Source organism: Lethenteron reissneri, chromosome 28 (assembly GCF_015708825.2).
Source record: "Lethenteron reissneri isolate LAM-NWPU_2019-01 chromosome 28, ASM1570882v1, whole genome shotgun sequence".
In the NCBI taxonomy this organism is placed as follows: domain Eukaryota; kingdom Metazoa; phylum Chordata; class Hyperoartia; order Petromyzontiformes; family Petromyzontidae; genus Lethenteron; species Lethenteron reissneri.
This window is the reverse complement of record NC_083806.1, coordinates 11,538,306-11,544,306: the sequence shown is the minus strand read 5'-3', so window position 1 is coordinate 11,544,306 and position 6,001 is coordinate 11,538,306.

The following is a 6,001-nucleotide window of genomic DNA, read 5'->3' as shown; positions in this document are numbered from 1 at the left end:
CATACACGCACATACAGATACACACACGTATACACAGACACACACGTACACACACGCACACACGCACATACACACACATACACACACATACAAAACAAAGATCCCCCGTATAGCCTTAACAGACTGTAGGGGCAAGTGCTGTTAGCGAGCACCTATGAAGGCCGGAACGGTACACGAGGGGGTGGGTGGCCAGCACCACGCCCGACCGCCTTTTTCTCCCTAGTGGCAATGTTTACACACCGCACCAGGTACTCATTTGAGGCTGAGTCGGCCTAGGGGAGGCCCAGGACCGGTTCAGATAATCGTCACTGGTGTTGGCCGTGAGCGGGAATCGAACCCGTGTCGCCGGGTTCATAGCGCAGTGCGCTAACCGCTACACTACCGCTCCCCATTACACACACACGCACACACGCACACACAGACACACGCACACGCATACACACACATACACGCACACACACACACAAACACACACGCACATACACACACACATTCACGCATGAGCGGCTCATTCATCAGCGCGAGTCGCCTCTCGACAGCGCTTAATTGAGTCGCGTCTGCGTTAGTGCGCGTGTGTGTACTGTGTGTGTGTACTGTGTGTGTGTACTGTGTGTGTGTGTACTGTGTGTGTGTACTGTGTGTATACTGTGTGTGTACTGTGTGTGTGTATACTGTGTGTTTGTACTGTGTGTGTACTGTGTGTGTACTGTGTGTGTGTGTACTGTGTGTGTGTACTGTGTGTGTGTGTACGGTGTGTGTGTGTACCGTGTGTACTGTGTGTGTGTACTGTGTGTGTGTACTGTGTGTGTACTGTGTCTGCGTGTGTACTGTGTGTGTGTACTGTGTGTGTATTGTGTGTGTGTATTCTGTAGTTCACGTGTTTGTGTGTACTGTGTGTGTACTGTGTGTGTGTACTGTGTGTGTGTGTGTACTGTGTGTGTGTACGGTGTGTGTGTATTCTGTAGTTCACGTGTGTGTGTATACTGTGTGTGTGTATACCGTGGTGTAATATGGGGAGCGGTGGCGCAGCGGTTAGCGCTACGCTGCGCTACGAACCCGGCCACCCGAGTTGGATTCCCGCTCACGACCAACGCCAGCGGAAACGACTATCAGAACCGGTCCTGGGCCTCCCCTAGGTCGACTCAGCCGTATAAATGAGTAGCTGGTGAGGTGTGTAGACGTCGCCACTGGGGAGACAAAGGCGGCCGGGCGTGGTGCTGGTCTCCCACCCCCTCGTGTGCCGTGCCGGCCTTTATCGCTAACAGCACTTGCCCCAAAAGTCTGTTACAGGCTATACGGGGAGATAGTTTTTTTGCGTGTACATGCGTGTGTGCGTGTGCGTGTGTGCGAGCGCGTGTCTGTGTGTGCGAACACGTGCGTGTGTGTGTCCGTGCGTGTGCGCGTGGGGCCGTCACACAAGACAGCGGGGAGCGGTGGCGCACTGGTTAGCGCGCAAGACGCCGCAAGTTCAAGCCCCGCGCTCAAAGCCAACATCGGTGGCGTCTGATCTGCACGGCTCCCTCGCGTCCCCAAGGTCCACTTGCCCCAGCAGCATGTTAGAGGCTATACGGGGGAGCTTTGTCTTTCTCTGGAGCTGCCCCCCTGACCCCACCCCTCGTGTGCCACAGTGCCGGCACTCCACAAGACGCCGCTACTCGCCAACGGCACTTGCCCCAACAGTCTGTTGGAGGCTACACGGGGGAGCTTTGTCTTTGTTCGAGGGGTGGGGGGGGGCTGTTCCCGTCCGTTCACGTTGAGGCTCCTGATTGTAAGCACGTGAACTTTAAGGTAGCCAGACAAAGACAAAGATCGCCCGTGTAGCCTTGACAGACTGTTGGGGCAAGTGCTGTTAGCGAGCACCTATGAAGGCCGGCACGGCACACGATGGGGGATGGCTAGCAACCACGCCCGGCCGCCTTTGTCTCCCCAGTGGCGATGTTTACTACACACCGCACCAGGTATTCTTTTGAGGCTGAGTAGACCTAGGGGAGACCCAGGACCCGTTCAAGTAATCGTCACCGGTAGTTGGGCGTGGGGTTCATAGCACAGACAGCGCGCTAACTACTACACTACCGCTCCCCCACACACACACACGTACACACACACATACACACATACACACGTACACACACACACACGTACACACACACACACGTACACACACACGTACACACACACATACACACGTACACACACACACACGTACACACACACACACGTACACACACACATACACACATACACACGTACACACACACACACGTACACGTACACACACACGTACACACACACACACACGTACACACACACACACGTACACACACACGTACACACACACATACATACACCACACCAACAACACGTACACACACACACACGTACACACACACACACGTACACACAACACACGTACACACACACGTACACACACACATACACACGTACACACAACACGTACACACACACACACGTACACACACACATACACACACACAGACACACAGACTCACACACAGACACACACACAAACACACACACAGATAGACACACACACAGACACATACACAGGCACACACACAGACACACACAGGCACACACACAGACACACCCACAGATACACACACGCACACACCCTCCACTTTCACCCCATAGCCCCCCTCTGCTTAAGAGCTCTGTTTATTTTCCACATTAGGCTAACTGTGTAATGCAAGAACAAGACTTTTATGAGCTCGACAGCAGCAGGGGAAGTCACCCCTTAGTTACAGGGGGTGAGAGTGAGTGGGGGCCAGGGGGGGGGGGCAGGGGGGGGGGGCTGGGGCAAAGTAAGTGGAGCGTGAGGAGCGACCAGGAGGTTAAGGAAACTGGGGGAGTAAAAGGTGGAGGTGGAGGGGGGCGGATGGGGGAGGTGGAGGGGGGAGAAGGTGGAGGGGGGAGAAGGGGAGTTGGAGGGGGGCGAATGGTGGAGGTGGAGGGGGGCGGATGGGGGAGATGGAGGGGGGAGAAGGTGGAGGGGGGAGAAGGGGAGTTGGAGGGGGGCGAATGGTGGAGGTGGAGGGGGGCGGATGGGGGAGATGGAGGGGGGAGAAGGGGAGGGGGGAGGTGGAGGAGGGGGAGGTGGAGGAGGGAGGAGGAGGGGGTGAAGGGGCGGGGTGGTGTTCACCCCCCCTCCCACATCCACCACAGTCGCCTCTCAGCCCCCCACCCTAACATCGCGAGCACCGAATTCCCAACAAAAGGCAAAAGTCCCCCACACAGCCTTGCAACGGACTGTCGGGGCAAGTGCTGCGGGCGAGCGAGCGAGCTTCGATCAAGGGCCGAACACGGCACACGAGCGGGTCGTGTTGCTATGACGACGACCGGCCGCCTTTGTCTCCCCCAGTGGTGATGCTTTTGACGGCACCAGGTGCTTCATTTAAGGCGGAGTCGACCTAGAGGTGGAGACGCGGGACCGGCTCTGGGTAATCGTCACCGGTGCTGGTGGACGTGTAGTAGCTGCACTAGTAGTAGCTGCACATGTAGTAGCTGCACATGTAGTAGCTGCACATGTAGTAGTTGCACATGTAGTAGCTACACATGTAGTAGCTACACATGTAGTAGCTGCACATGTAGTAGCTACACATGTAGTAGCTGCACATGTAGTAGCTGCACATGTAGTAGCTACACATGTAGTAGCTGCACATGTAGTAGCTACACATGTAGTAGCTGCACATGTAGTAGCTGCACATGTAGTAGTTGCACATGTAGTAGCTACACATGTAATAGCTACACATGTAGTAGCTGCACATGTAGTAGCTGCACATGTAGTAGCTACACATGTAGTAGCTACACATGTAGTAGCTTCACATGTAGTAGCTACACATGTAGTAGTAGCTACACATGTAGTAGCTACACATGTAGTAGTAGCTACACATGTAGTAGCTACACATGTAGTAGCTACACATGTAGCTACACATGTAGTAGTAGCTACACCACATATAGTAGCTACAGGCCCTGCACTTTCAAGGGCCCCGCGGTAAATGCTTTCGACCTATCAATTCCGGTGCAGTGATTCTGCACTTGCTCCATTACTATAGTACTATACCGCCTTCAACTTTTACGGACGACTGGGTGTGTAAGGTTAGCGATTTGTCGTATTTTCTGGCTGTATGACAAGTGAAAAAATACGATTACTTTCCTATACACGTTAACAATTAGTGTTGTAATATTTACGTGTTTTTTTTTTAAATGCAGGGCCCCTTTATAACATCACACGCTACAGGCCTCGCACTCGCTCCATCCGGCACTGATGGTTGCTACAACCGCCTAGTGTGCCTGCATCTTCGTGGTGAAACGAAGTCAGAACGTGCCTCTGTCCGACGCCCTTGTGAAGCCTGTCAAAGGAGCGGTTTGCTTCGTCCAGTCTGCCGTGATGTTCGTCCCCGATGTTTGCGTCGTTGGATATCACGCCGCCCAGCGATGTGAACTGCGTCGAGATGGGTGTCGTCAACGCTTTTTTGATGGTGCGCTCCACGATCTGGGGGCTGGAATAACGCCTCTGTTTCATTTCCCCCCTTGTCCCTTTAGCACTTTCCCTTTCCTCCCCGCCTGCGCTAGAGTTCGTTCAAAAGTTCAGAACCGCTCGGTCGCACGCCAATGCCTCTCTCTCTTTCTGTGGGCTCAGGGTTTGACTCGGCCGCGGCTTGAGCGAGCTAAGGCGGCTGTGGGAACCGAGGGCCTGTGAAGGTTTTCGTTTGGAGAAGCACTTCTCCGAGGTGAGTTTTTCCACACGAAGCTACGGAGTCCAGCCTGCCCAGGGAGGGATGCTGGGAATTCTTGGATCGTGCTTCGTCTGGGACCTCTCCGACGACCTAACCGGCCATGGGGTCCCGACCAGAAGCATAAGTCACGACGGGCTCGCTCTCAGGATCATTGGAACACTCAGAACTTTACAGCACATCAAGGTGACGATCCTTGGAAAGGATACAGACATTCAGACAAACATACAGACATACAAACGTATATACAGACATACATGCATCATACATACATCAATACATACATGCAGATATACATACATACATACAGGCGTATATACAGACACACATACATACAGACATACATACAGACACACATACAGACACACATACAGACATACATACAGACATAAATACATACAAACATACAGACATACATACAGACGTGCATACAGACACACATACAGACATACATACAGACACACATAGAGACACACATACATACAGACATACATACAGACATAAATACATACATACAGACATACATACAAACATACAGACATACAAACGTACATACAGACATACATGCATCATACATACATCAATACATACATGCAGCTATACATACAGACGTACATACAGACACACATACATACAGACATACATACAGACACACATACAGACACACATACAGACATAAATACATACAGACAGACAGACATACAGACATACATACAGACATACAGACATACAGACATACAGACAGACAGACAGACAGACATACAGACAGACATACAGACAGACATACAGACATACAGACAGACATACATACAGACATACATACAGACACACATACATACATACACACATACATACACACATACAGACATACAGACAGACATACAGACATACATACGGACATCCGTACCCTACTATGTTCCACGTTAAACGAATATGCACCCAGAGCAGTCAAGGGATGTCATAAACACACTGCCGAGAAAGGGGACGAGTTACCACCCGAAGCTTCCACCCCACACTGCCACACACTCCACTCAACAATGTGTCAAATGTTTGTTTAAATTACTATTGTTGTCTTTTTTTATCAACAGTTGAATATTTTTTTGCATTGAACAACAAGAACGACGCTAAAAAAATTATTGTGATTGTGTTTTTTAACAAAACGTAGAAAATTGATGCCGAGAAACAACTCAAACTACATTTTTTATTTTATTTTTCGATTTAAAGCTTCTTGGTTCTTTCGGTAAAGT